The sequence below is a fragment of the Kryptolebias marmoratus genome, linkage group LG16 (assembly GCF_001649575.2).
Source record: "Kryptolebias marmoratus isolate JLee-2015 linkage group LG16, ASM164957v2, whole genome shotgun sequence".
Taxonomy (NCBI): Eukaryota; Metazoa; Chordata; class Actinopteri; order Cyprinodontiformes; family Rivulidae; genus Kryptolebias; species Kryptolebias marmoratus.
Window position 1 is genome coordinate 8,794,852 of NC_051445.1, and position 14,512 is coordinate 8,809,363.

The 14,512-nt window shown below is 38.6% G+C and overlaps 1 protein-coding gene across 2 annotated transcripts in view; it reads right to left on the reverse strand.

Annotated features, from left to right (window-relative positions):
* The window catches only part of grik5 (glutamate receptor, ionotropic, kainate 5), a 93,703-nt gene that overhangs the window by 38,161 nt on the left and 41,030 nt on the right, over positions 1–14,512 (reverse strand). The window lies entirely within an intron of this gene.

Consider the following 14,512-nt stretch of genomic DNA (forward strand, 5'->3'; position numbering starts at 1 on the left):
GTGGGGGGTGGGGGGTGGGGGGTTAGACGTCTAGTTCACTGATTTGAGCTTCAGACAGGTTTGACAGACAGTTGAAACGCTGAGTTCAGGACCTTCAATTGACCCGTGCAGCTGTAAACAGCAGTCGGAGGCCCTGACAAAGGCGTATGGGGTGTGGAGGACACGAGTGGTGCATGTGTCTACTCTTATGTGCACATCAAAGACAAAGATGATGGACTCTTGGATGCTCTGTTGAACCAGCAACCCTCCACTTTCCATTCTTAATATTTCACTTTGATATCTTCATTTTATGTTTTCTCCTCAGTCACCTTTCCAACTTTTGCTTAGCTTTGATGTTTAAACCACTTCTTTTTTTAAAAAAAAACAAAAAAAACAAAAACGTGTTTGACTCCTTCGTAATAACCTTCCATTTTCTTTCCTCTCTCTCCATACAGTTGCTGACCGTCCTTTCTGACTGAACGTGTCTCTTGTTCAACTGGCGGCCAAACGTGTGCATCAACATGTTTGTAATACTAATGGCATACACCATACTGTGCAGATGGCTGCGCTGCTCTCATTATGGTTTCCGTAGCTCAGAGGGAACAGAGGCAGGGCTTATGGGAGGCCATCTGTATGTGTGACACAACATAGGATAACAGGCACAGAGTGGGAGTCATTTTCCCTTTTACTGTCTTCAATGCATCATTCTTGCTTAACGCAGCATGTTACTGCAAAGCTGCCAGTAAATAAATAAATAAATAAATAAAATCTCTGCACCCACAAGTACAAAGTTTCATGCTGTTGTTTTATTTGTGTGTACAACGGTTATGCAACAGCTGATTATTCAGACTGCACCATAAGATCACTGTGGCTCTCTGCTGTCACACACTTTGCCGGCTATTTCTACACTATTCTGTTTGCTTCCCATACCAGTGGTCTCTCTGTCTCAATCTGCTCTTCCCCCAAAAGAGCGTGTGTGTGTGTTGCTGTGTTTCGTCTACCTGGGTGTTTATTTGAGCTTACCTTGTGTGTGTGTGATGGGTTATTGATCGAGCCCGGCTGAAGTGGCGGGCCCTCAGGTGCGGTCAATCAAAACAACGGGGAACCTATCATGGGAGCAGTGCATTTCGCTGGAGCCATCTGATTGGCTATTACCAGGAGGTAGATTGCCATGATGACGAATAAGATCCTAACTAAGGCTATGGCTTCATCAGTGCTGGGATAGAAAACGGTGCTATTTCATTGTTATTGAGAGCTATTGACAGCATTAGACAGAGAGGATTAGAGTATCTTTACTCCCAGGAGAGGAGGAAAGAGGAAGGAGGGAAGAGATGGAAAGCTTTGAAAGAAGTAAGCAGAAAAAGTAAAAAAGAAAAAGAAGCAGAGAGAATGGGCTTGCTTCGATGGGGGAATAAAAGAACAAAATTGAATATAGAGAGAAGAGATTGGAAAGTGTCTGCAGAAAGAGACGCAGAGCCAGAAAGAGATAGAGTGACAGAAAAGCAGCAGTGAAAAAGTACATTTACTCAGGGACTGTGCTGAGGTTTAAATTTAAAGCTTTTTCACTTCACTTCAGTGGTTTTAATTTGAGGTCACTTTATGCAGTACTTTCATTACAACTCAAGGGGAAATACACATTTTAATCAACTACATTATTTCACTTGTAGTAGATTTCACTTAATAGTGTGGTGATTTGGGTTTTTTCCTGTGTTTTGTTTTATTTCTGTTTTAGTTTATTGGTTTGTGTTTTAGTTTCTGTTTTCGTGTTTTTCACTTCCTCATTCCTCCTCAGTCTATTTCTCTCTCTGCATTCCTGCCACGCCCACTCACACCTGTCAAAGCCTGCAAATCATGTCACCTGTCTCCACTTACCTGATTATCCTCAGCATTTAAAACCCGGTCATTTCTGTCTATTCTCCGCTGGTCCATTGTCATTGTTTTGCCTGTTGTCTTGCTGTCTGTTCCTGGTTCTGTTGCTCCGTGTTCATGTTCCGTTTGTCTTTTTGTTTTGCTGCCACGTCAGCTGTTTGTTTTCATTTTGTTTTCTTTAGTTTAATAAATTAGTTTTTTTTTTTGTTCCCTTTAATTATGAGTCTGGGTTCACCTCTGTCTCCACGGTTTCTGACAAATAGTTTCAATCAAAATGCAACATTGGGGCAGCTAGTGGTTTAAGATTTGTTCCCCTGTCTGAAGCATTATAATAAATGTTAGTTAAACTTCATGTTGCATTGATGAAATGAAATCCAGTCAACAGTACGTACAACTAAATTTGTTAAAGAAATTCTCTGCAGTCAAACCATTCATTGGTACTTAACAGTAAGAAGTTATTTCCCAAAAGCTGAACAAATCACTGCAGTCTGAAGTCGATTCGACTCATCATAGTTTTCTGTGACACTCGATGACTAAAGTTTTGAAACAACACTCATTCCATCAGGGAGCAGCAGAAATTGAATTAAATGAGTTCCTTTTGCTTTTACATCATGTGGAAGGCTGAATATAGGCTTACCTCAAAATAGCAGCAGAATGCACTGTAGGAAAGAGGTGGAAAAAGCTAAATGTCTCAGCAATCATCTGGTCTTGTGTCCTAGAATTCACTTGGATGGTACTTTAACAAAAAGCTGCTTCCTGATTTGTAGAGGTTTGTAACCCTCAACCTGAAAGAATCTGCAGCTTCAAAAAAATCAGAGTCCCTGGCTTTACAGATCAGAGATGTTTCAGTGAAACAAGGACCAAAACAGCGTGAAATGTGAGATTATTCTGCTGCGACTGAGTGGACTGTACAGGAATGAAAGATTCAGATGGCAGCAGTTCCACCACTGTTAACATCATTACAGTGATTATCACCATTATAAGGGCACCCCATGTTCCTGTCTTTATTAGCAATTTCATGTTGTTTAGACACATGGGAGCCTTTTCCTAATCAATCTGAGGTAGATGGATCGCAGTTGGGGGGGACAGAGAGACAAGCTCACAGTGAGAGAGGTTCTTCATTTAGCTTAAAACAATGTGACAAGTTTATTATTATTATAGAAAAATGTATAATTAACTTTAACAAAGCTATAACAAAGCAAAAAAGAAGAGAACTCATTTTAAAACTAGCAGTGTTTCAGGAGAGTTATTTGTTTATTCATTTGTGAATAGCATTATTGATAGTTCTGGCCATCCAGATTTGGACAATCCAGAGCACTTCTTCTATCACTGCAGGTGAATGGGAAAAAAAAAGAAGCAGCTGAAAAATGTCAGAATGAGGCGGGGGAATTCAGGGAGCGAGATACAGTCAGAGAGAAATAGAGCGCAAACGGTGAGATACCATTGCCGTGTTCAATTTGTGAGGGCCGTGTCTCTGGCTGCTGTACGAGCGCTGTTGCTGCAGTAGTACATGACTGAGTCCCTGTAGCTGTCGGGTGTCGGTCTGCGGGGAGCTGGAGGAGCAGCGAGAGGCCCGAGCTGAGCCAGACAAGTCTGAGCTGTGCCAAAAACACTGCGTCTAGCTTTTATTCTGCACCTTGCTTCAAGTCACCCTACATGCTGGCATCACTGAGATACAAAAAAAGAGTTAAAACACATAAAGATCCTGACTTGTGCGGAAAAGAAACTGACAGAAAAGGCAGAGAGAGAGTGGAGAGGAGGAGAAGGGACTTTGAGTTCAGTGTAGAATCAGCTGTTTGGTATGTGCATTCATCTGTTTACTGTTTTGCTTGTGTGTGTGTGCGTGTGTGTGTGTGTGCGTGTGTGTGTGTGTGTGTGTGTGTGTGAGAGAGAAAGAGAGAGAGAGAGACTTGGCAGCTTGCTTAGTGTCTGCTAAGTCTATTATGGAAAAGAAAACCATAAAATCAGAGATCTTAATTACCTAGAGGTAGCGTGCAGGAGAAGGGTGGGTGGCTGGCTTATAGGCAGGCAGGCAAAGGGGCAGACAGTTTTGAGGGGGAAGAGGTGGTGGTCAGGAAATGAGCGAAGGCTATCTCGCCTTGCACCCCTGGGCAGATGAAGAGAGGATAAACCGACTAAAGCAGATGAGCAGAAAAAGAAGGAAAAACAGAAAAAAAACAACTCAGATAGAAACATGGGGGAGGAAGGGGAAAATCATTTGTTTTTCCTCCTTCTGCCTTATTCTATGACACAAGAAGTCTGACAGTTATCATAATAGAAGGATGAATCATTCTTATAATTGAATTTGCCATGGAACGGCTGCAGTGGCTGTAGATTTAAGGAGACTTCACTGCCAGCCATGAGGGGACACAAGTGTTTTTTTGTTCATTCTCACAATTAACAGTCGCCGCTGAGCAGAGCGGGCCTGTTGCAGGCAGCTGAACGAGCACGATTGGGCCATTTCAAAGCATTTGTTAACCCCAAGACAATATGGATGAGCTCGGAGGTTGGCTTGGTGTGTGTAAGTATGTCTGGGTTCATGCAGTGTTAGTGCAAGTGGAAAAATACCAAAGACCCTTGGCTCACCCCATTTGGCTTTTTGGAGGATTAAACGTTTTAGTGCTTTATGTCTGTTTCTAATATCAAAGGAGCCGCACATTTTCTTGGTCACTTTGACTCAGCATTTTTATTTTACTTTGCAGCCATTTGCATCCCTGCCTCTCTTCTATTCTCCTTCCTAATCGCGCCATCTCTCTCCGACTCTCCTGTTAACGTCATCCTCCTCTTAGGCTGCCCCGTTTACACTTATCCCTTTTGTTCTCTCAGTATTTTTAATTTTTGCAAATGTTCTACCTCCCTCTTCCTTCCTTTTTTTATTCTTTAGCTATGCACTGTGTTCAAGGCCTTTTGGAATTTTGATTCGAGGCTTGGCAAACTTCAAGGTAAAGTCTAATTCTTTGATAAAATATGACTTATTCATGTGATGTAGGCTAAGCTGGTACCTTAAATTTGCTTTAAAAAAGTCTACAGTAGAATGTTGTGGAAAGGGTTATATATTTTTTGACCACATGGAAAAATAGACAGAGAAACTCTCCTAAAAAGTAACTAAAACATAAAAGTGAGTAGCTTTAAATAATGCATGCAAATCAATGAAGACCTCCAGCAATAAACACATTTTGGTAAAGTTATTCTATAGAATATTTGTTTCTACTTAGAGCTTCACTTGTTTTAAATGCCACAACATAAAACATAATGTAGTTCAAGTTATTTAAAACAACACATTTCACATCAAACCCAATTTATTCCAGAAGAGCCTAAAGTTATTTCAGACAACATTTTCCCCCCTCCAGCTCAAGAGTTTCTACAACATATCTTTCTATATTTCTAAAATAAGATGACTAAGACCATTAGCTTTAGGTTGGGGAGGTTCTTTTTAAAAAGTAATTTTGCTCTGACAAAAGAGAAGGGCGCTCAGTGATTTCATCTTCTATCAAAGGAAGACTTTATTAAAAGAAAGTTATTTAGATCCAGGAAATATGAAAGGGTTCTTCCTCTACAGAATAACAGCTATGAACCACCACCTCAACTTTTGCTTAGAGGATACTTGTCAAACTTGATGCTAATTCTCAGAAAAAACAATCAGTGCTTACTTTTATCTTAGAAATGACAGAAAGAAAAATGAGACTTACTTTTCTGACTGGTAGCTCTGGTTTAAAGAGTAAAGATTTAAAGAGAAGCAGCACAAAATTCAGATGCATTCAGGCGTTCTAACTGCATTCGAACTTTATGATTTTGTTATTTACAGACAATGCCCAAAACTTTATAGATTTCTGTTATGCCTTAAATTAAAAAGTCACAAAACAATAATCATAAAGTAAACTTATTAAATTTTATACAATAAACGAATCCTTTAACATTAATTTTGTGAAAATAAAGCAGTTTAGGATTTTTGTAGACACATTACATTTCTAAGTAAAGCAGTAAAGAGAGAATAAATTACATGTTCACCTGTAAGATGACCTAAATAAGCTGACTGACACATTAGTGTCACTTCCAGTATTTCTGCAAACCAGCTTATCATTTCTGACAGTTAAATAATGTATTTTGAACAGTTAAACCGGAATTCTTACTGCAGGTTGTAAATGTTGGATCACAAGAACAATACATAAGGCACATGATTTTGTTCCTTCTGCATTAATGTTATTATATAAAATGCTTTAGAGGTTTCCTATTAAACGGGTCAGATCTTTGCTCTGAAAAAAGAAATACTGCAGATTCTACGTCCGATCATGGACTGAAATCCTGAGCTTTTGTGTCACAGGAACATCTGAGTCCTTGGATCTTCTGAAAACACACCATTCAAAATGCTTGTCTGTCTGTCTGAAACAGATTTCTCATAAAAAATGAGTTCTCGTGTCTCAGCGAAACTACCTTTATAAATAAAGGTTAAATAAATAAATAAAGGAAAATAAATCTGTAGTTCAAAGAACCAAGATGCAATCAAAGAGGAAAAACTGACTGAAAGGAAGCTCAGTGAGTAGACTCAGTCAGATGATAGTTTTATTACAGTAGTTGAAAATGTAAGGTCAAAAATGTAACTTAATATCTGCAGTCTTGAGCTTTGATAAACATCAGATCGACAGAACAGAGTTGAGCTCTTTGATGCTGATGGAAGCAGCCATAAATTATTTTGTTTTAGATTTTTAATTAAGTATATTTTAAGTGAATTTATGCTTAAATTGTGGGCTCCTATTTAGATGTAAATCTAAACTGAATGAACTAAATGCAGCTCTTTATTTAGTAAAAACCTTCTGTAGGAAATCAGGTTGCAAAAATGTAACTAAATATGAAGATAATCTTTGCAAACAATCTGCCTGAAATATGAGAGAAAATCACTAAAACCTGGATTTCCTCTATTAAAATTGTCTTCAATTGTTAAGATGGAAATATGGTTAATTTAGGGATTCTTTTAATAATATTTGTCACCTTTACCTGTCCCAGGGGCGGTGCTAGTCATAAACCATACTGGGCTCAGCACAGGTCACTTCTTCACCTCACAATCTCATAATGAGACAGCTATTATGCTTTTGAGTAAAACTGCATTTAAGACTTTTAAAGAGCTGTTATTTCTAAACCCATTCCTAAATTTGGATTTCAAACATCTCAAATAAAAGCTAATTATCTGAATTTCAAAGACTATATTTAGTTTTTAACTATAACCTGTGAACTAACTGAACAAAAAGAGACTTATTTATCTTAATAACGATTACGGATGATTAAATATATTAGTATTGATAACAGAACGTGTGATATATTAAAAAATAAACTACTGACACTGTGTAAATAATTAATAAAAGACAAAAGATAATAAATCTGCTTTAGTAGTATTAGTGAACAATGAGGGATTTAATCTCACAAAAAAAACTGTGACTGTTCTAGTTCTACACGTTTGTTCTGTTCTGGTTCTCTTTTAGATTCCATTAATTCACATTTTGATTCAAATGAATTTGTTAAAAAAGAGAGACAACACAAACCATTTCTGCAGCAGAAATCTCATATAGTGACATTTTGATAAACATAATTAGGCCAAAAATAAATGTAAAAAACCTGAATATTTGTATTCTCCAGCAACTCAAATGTTCCTTTTTCATGGTTTTATGATTGCAAACAGGCTGATGAGCAGACACAACAAATGATAAGAAGATATTGCCTTGGCTTTGTACCATTGTTTTTTATTTCTATTAACCCAGATTTTATAAACTAACTAATGAATTAGAGACAGCTGAACAAAATGTCTTCTTGATGTCTTCACCTCGGACACATTTAATCTCTCCTCCTCGCCCTCTCCACTGTAGCCCCTCTCCCTCAGCCTCCATGTTTTCTGGCTCTTCTGGAGGAACACCATACGTCTCTTTATTGACCTTTCCTTTTCCTTTCAGTATCTTACCTCTCAGCGCTTTTTTTCAATCTCGACAGTGCACTCCCCCCCCCCTCCTCCTCCATCCTCCCCCCTTTGCGTTCATTGAACATGGATAAATTCTGCCCAGTGTTCTCCTTGACAAAGAGGCCCTCAGTCGGTGACACCGCCTGCTCGGGGAACCACCGTGCTCCTGTGACACTGTCACATCTGAGTATGTCACGCACAAACGTACACACAGAGCCCCCACGAGCTCCACATGTACACATAAACTCTCAAAGAAGGGTCAGAGAACATTGTGCGCGTGTGAGCGTGCACGCTCTTTATGTTTTCTCCAAGTCCACATCCTGGTGCACGGCTGCGTGGGATTTGTTTGAACGTGCCCACAGCGAGTCGGCCTTGCTGCATGCATATGTACCACCCGCTGTTCAAATCAGTGCGGGTCGGTGGATGTTTGTGTGTGTGTGTTTGTGTTTCATTTCCTCGGGAACTGTTTAAAAAAGATGTGCTGCTCAGCGTCAGGAGCTGTCGATGCAGCTCCAACTTGTTGCAGCTGAGGATTACGTCAGCACAGCAGCCTGATCACAATTAGAAGGCTCTCCTTGAACTCACTCACCCTCTGGCTTGTTTGGAAATCTGAAATTTGCATTCTCAAAAAAAAACAAAAAACAGAGAGCCTTGAAAATATAGATGTGACATTATTACACATGGCACTGAAAAAAGAACAATGTCTGAGTAAGAATGGAGCGTTGTCAGTTTAAATCAGCATTAACTGTGAGGTGAACGTTACAGTGGAAACTCCGTCAAATGTTGTTTTTCCTACATTCATCTTCAAGGTTTGGATCTAAAATTGAGTGAATGCTGAGTCACATTAATGTCCCCATATTTATATTTTTTCAGTACAATTTTTGGCCGCAAACTACTCCTGCAGACTTTGTGCTGTTTTAACCATTCTTATATCAAAATGTTCAGCTCAGCTGGGAATTGTGTGCTCTGACTTATGGTTTTTGTAACTTTTTTACTTTTCAAAATATTCAAATTTATTTAAAATAAAATTCCCCATAGAAATACACTGAGGTCTATCCAATTTCTTTAAAATGTTCTTTGAAATCTGCTTTACCTATATATACTACATTTTGGTACATTTAGTTTTTAGCTCATTTTACTACTATTTAATGTGGTTTTGCTCATTTTGTCAGGATCTGGGTTTTCCATGTGTTTTTGTATTTAGTTTATTGTTTTCATGTTTCAGTTTGAGTTTATTGTTTATTTTATTCAGTTACCTTTATTAGCCTTGTCTTAGTCCAGTTCTTGTTCCTCGTGTCTTTGTTTCCTGTCATCATTCACTTCTCCTCAGTCAGTCTCTTGTTTTCCTGCCACGCCCATCTCCACCTGATCCTTGTTAGTTATCACTCACCTGTGCCCACTTCACCTAATTACCCTCTGTTTTAAAACCCGGTCATCTCCTCCACTAACTGCTGGTTTGTCGTCACTCCAATGTGCTCTACACATGTGGTTGCTCTGCTCGTCTTGTCTCTCGTGTTTCAGTTCTGGATTCTGTTATGTTTAGTTTTGCTGCCACGTCAGCCCTTTGTTTTGTTCTTTTATTTTGAATAAATAAGTTTTCTTTTAGTTCTTGCCATGAGTCTGCGCTCTGGGTTCACCCCCTTTTCACCACACCATGGCTCATTTAAATTTTTAGCCACTATTTGGTCCTTTTACTTTTTTTAGCACCAATTTTGCTAATTTTAGTTTTTAGCTCTGGTCTTGCTAATTTTAGCTTTTAGCTCTGGTTTGGTAACTTCAGCTTTTAGATACTGTTTTGCTCATTTTAGTTCTGCTCAGCTTGTTGTTACTTTACCGACTCATTTTTCAGATTCTTAAACAACTTTCAGCAAAGTCATTCAGCACTCAGCATTCACACTACATTCTCACAGAAAATACAGTTTCTCGTGTTTTGTATAAAATAGTTGAATTTTTAATAAGCAAATAAAGATTCAATTTGTTCTGCTTCACACACCATCTTCTGCATCAACCAGATTTGAGATAGAAGTTCCACTTTTGTGCTCACATCATTTGTGAACCTACAAATGATGTGAGCGTGTAAAACGCTTTGATAAAACTTGAGTAACTGAGCGTGAAATATTCATTCATTGTCTGTATTCAGCACTGCACTGTGAGCATTGTGACAGTGATCAGAAGTTTTTCTTCACAGAAACACAAGAACACGCTCCATCTTCTTCCAGAACATGGTACATTTCCAAGGATAAACAGACGTTTTACGTGTCTAGATACTCACATTGTGTTTTTGTTTTTTCCTTTTACTGTGAAACTAAAGAAAAATCAAAATTAGTCAACTCACCAAGATCGATAAGGTTCTTCACCACAAAGCCTAAAGTCAAACAGTATTTTTGAAAACTGACATTCAGCCAGAAAAATCAAGCGTAACAAGAAATGCATCATCAGTCTTGATTAGCAGAAATGTAGCGAGTTTAAAACCTGTGATTTGTAATTGTAATGTGCAGATCAGTACTATTATTCTGATTTAGGCAGCAATTTTTTCAAAGAAGATAAAGCCCCCCAAGTGTGAGTCTGCTGGATAACAAAATATGAATCAAGAATAAAAAATAAATAAACAAATAAATAAATAACACAGAATCTCTCGTTCTCTACATCTTAACCCTCCATAGCATTTTGACAACAAACTCGACACAGAAACTTTTCAGAATGTTTTCGATTAGTTGAATCGTTTAATGTTGAAACTTTGAAACTTCAGCATTTCTGCACCATTTAAATCAAATAATGTTTAACACCACTGTGACAAAATCAGATGATGATGATGATGTTAAGAACACTCCAGACTACTTTCTTTCCGGTTATTGGTTCATCTTTTCACAGAGCACATTGTCCTCCAGATGAATGTTTTAGAAACTGTACCCTGTATATTTGGCAAATTACACATGATAAAACTAATGGTGCGAAGTAAAATAGTGGTACTTCTGCTAAAAACAGACGTGTGATTAAAAAAATGAGATGAACAAATGTTAAGCGCACCACATAAATAAATCACTTTTCACATCCTGTATAAAATCTGTGTTTTGGTGTTGCAGCATTAAGACAGTATTGTTCCAGGTTGAAGTGATGATTACGATTTCTTCACTGAGATCACTGTTTACTTTGGAAAACTACAGTTCTACAGAAACTGCATGAACGTGTGTTTAATATTTCAGTGACACCAGTTTTTGAATCTGGATCAGATAGTCGGGTATGATCAAAACCAAGCCAAGCAATCTGCATCGATTGAACTAAATGTTTAAAATCTTTAATGCATTTTTGAAATATTGTCTGAATTCAGGCCTCACGTGGTAAGGAAATCCCTGTTTATATGATCGCAGAAGCTTAGATGCAAGATTAAATGGATGTGTCTGCTCATTTAAGAATACCTTAGGTACACTTTTGAAATATGCATAGCTTACGATTTGATTTTTATTAACCTTTACAGCTTTTTTGCTCCGCTTTGTAACCATTTTTTTCCTTCTCAACAAACTAGTGTAGAGCCGGCCAACCGAGGAGGAGGCCTGTCTCATTCAGTTGTCTTTTCTAAGGTTTATTTTCTCTCTTTTGTTTATCTTTGGATCTTTTTTTTTTTCTTGAAAGGATTTTTCTCCTGTCTTTGGAAGGAAGTTTTGTCTTCTTAGGAGAGCTTTGCACCGAAGCTGTTTTCCTGTGAAGCTCTCTGAGATATCTGTGTGTCACAGAGTTTTAAAGTAAATCTGGCATGATTTGATGGAAACATCACATTAACATCTAGATAAAAAAAATAACTTTATCGTGTTAAAGGGCTAGCATTCCTTCAAGGAATGCATCTCTCTCTTCATGCCAGAGATTTCAGCTAAATGCATTTTATGCTGAGAAGGGACAGAGTTATAGCTATTTTCGTCAACCTTGTAAATGAAGTTATGCACGATCTCGTGGATATTGTGAGATCTCACAAGATCTGATGGCACCCAGCGAATGTGCCAAGGACTCTTAGCTACTACCACACCAAAGTTAGCTCAATATCTGTGAAACTGACTGAGTTAGCCATCTTGTGTTGGTTAAGGTTGGTCAGTTGTGGTGACCATCTTGAATTTGGGGAGATTTCAAAAGTTATTCAGTTGTAGATGTCCATCCAAGGATTACCTTCTAAGAAGTTCTTTAAAATCCATCTAGTGGTTCTGGTAAAGACAAAGACAAACAAACACAATAAATAATAAAGCTTTCTGATCATTTGGAGCCCAAACACACACACTTGTAAAGTTGTTGAGAGAATTTTAGATAACAAAGATAACACATTACCAGTGACCATGAAGTAGAAAGCGGAAGCAGCATGCAGGGAGACTGACAAAGGTAGTGCGTTTGCCTTTGCGCTGCTACAGCTATTTGATGAACCGATGAACCGACTCCACACAGCTCTCCCACTTGGACGCCCACGCATCACACTCACACACACACACAAAACGGAAAAATAGAAATTCACACAAACACTCCCAACATATTTGGCCTCGTGCATGCATCAACACAAACACATATACGCCGGGTGGGGATTAAATGACTCAGATGGCATTTGCTCTCTGTGTCTCTGTCTTTCCCTCTGTCTCTCATTGTCAGGTTTGGCTGCCGTGGCAACAGAGTTGACGATGAGAGGAAGAGGAGGAGGAGGAGGAGGAGGAAGTGGGAGCAGGGAGGAGAGGAGGAGAGGAGGAGAGAGGAGCTGGCGATGGAGCAGGTGAATGAGAGATCAGGAAATCAGAGGCTGCTGGTCGTGTGAAGTGGGGCTTTGTCGCTGTTGCTGCTGCTGCAGTGTGTGCGTGCGTGTGTGTGTGTGCGAGACTTTGCTTCAGTAGTGAGAGGCAGAAACAAAAAGAATGTGCTTTCACTGCGTGACCAGGATCAAGTGTTGCACACTGCGGCTGACTCGGGTGTGTGCGCTGCATGACTAGGACATGTCCGCTCAGATTCCCGTGTGAGTTTTGTCTTCCACAACAAAGCTGAAAATATGAGATCAGGTCAAGCCACTTTACAGAAAAAGGAGGACAAAAACTGAAACGAGAATCAAAGATTAAACAATGTGAAACAAAATGGGAAGCTAAGCTCTTTAGGGGGGAAAAGAAGCAACATTTATGAATCCAGTTAAACTCTGGTTTGTGTTTTCGTCTTTTACTAATTTGCTCTGCAGAAAGCATCATGCTCAAATCTGGTTGGTTTTCAGCTGCCCCCGGGGCTGAAAACCATTCTCTCTGACTGCACTTCTCTGACTTGGTTCAGCATTTGCAAAAGATTCACTTGAATTTATGCAAAATAACTACGCAAAGAAGAAACGATATAGGGCGAGCCAGTGATCTAATTCAGAAAAAAGAAAGATTGCACTTTCTCGTATAGTTAAAATATAAAGAATTAATGCAGAATGCCAAGGTTAACTGGAAATCATGTGCAAAAACCAATATCTTACATCATGCCTTCAGCTTATTTCTGCTGGCTCGATGATTGAAGAGATTTCACAAAGAAAGCAGAGAGATTTCTTTTTTATAACGTGGAGGCAAAAAGAATAGGGGGGGGGCAGGATTTGTAATAAATGAACAGGACTTGAATCATCTTTGAAAAGAAGTGTGTTTTTTTTATCGTGACTGCAGAGATTCAGAGATTTGGTAGGACAATGTAGCGGCGCTGTGTGTTTATACTAAACGTCTTGCTGTAACATTAAATTTGACAGACATTGATTATTACAGGAATCATGCAAAGACGCTTTTATTGTTAATATTTTGGCCCTTTTCTGCGCGTGTTTGTTTGTCTGTAGCTATAGCAAAGTATATGATGAACCAATGGGCGAATTTTAATGAAACTGTCAGAAAGTAATTATTTGATTACAAGATTGGTATCGGCGTCGGCCGTAGAAAAACTCAACTTCTGTCTACAGTGAATTAACTTTTGAAAAGGCGGTGGGTGATGTGCATCACTTCAAGAAAAGCTAGAACTTTATGTGTGATACTCTAAAAAAATTGTTAAACATCCCTGCTGGATCAAAATCTTCTCCTGTTCACTTGATTATCTGTTCCTTTAATACATTTATGAGCAGATGCCTGACACCGCATGAAATAAATAATCCAATACGATCAAAACAAATGTAGTGATTATCTCACCCTGTGTTGCCTTAGCCTCACATTGTTTTCTGGTTGTGTTTGAGGGTTGTGCCTCTGGATAAAGACATGAAAAATACAATTTAACTTTTGATTCTGCTGCTAAAATAGCTGAGATCTGGTTTTTAGTGCCAGATGGTGAATATAAGCCGTGAATAATGCTGTGCAACTCTAGAAGCCACAGATCTGTGTGTTGACTCAGCGACAATCTGAGGTCTGCATATAAATAGTGAATTTGGCTTTCATGTTAGTAATGTGAAAGCAAGTGACTGTCACCTTATTTATAATACGATACATACAAACAAGAGAGTAAACACTAGAAATAATACAATAAATTAAATATTTTTCTTGCTCTATGTATAAAAAGTGCCTGGTGGTTGTATTAGGTTAGCAAACAAACTCATTTTAAGTGGCCATTTCATTACAAAAGAACAAAAATATCAAATAGAAAAAGGTCACAGAAGTGACAGATTAACACAATAAAGCCCCGAGGGCATCTTTTTCCATTTTGTCTCATGTCGAAAATAACATGGCAAAGAGTCAAGCTCGTGACCTTGGTCGATGTCGCTTC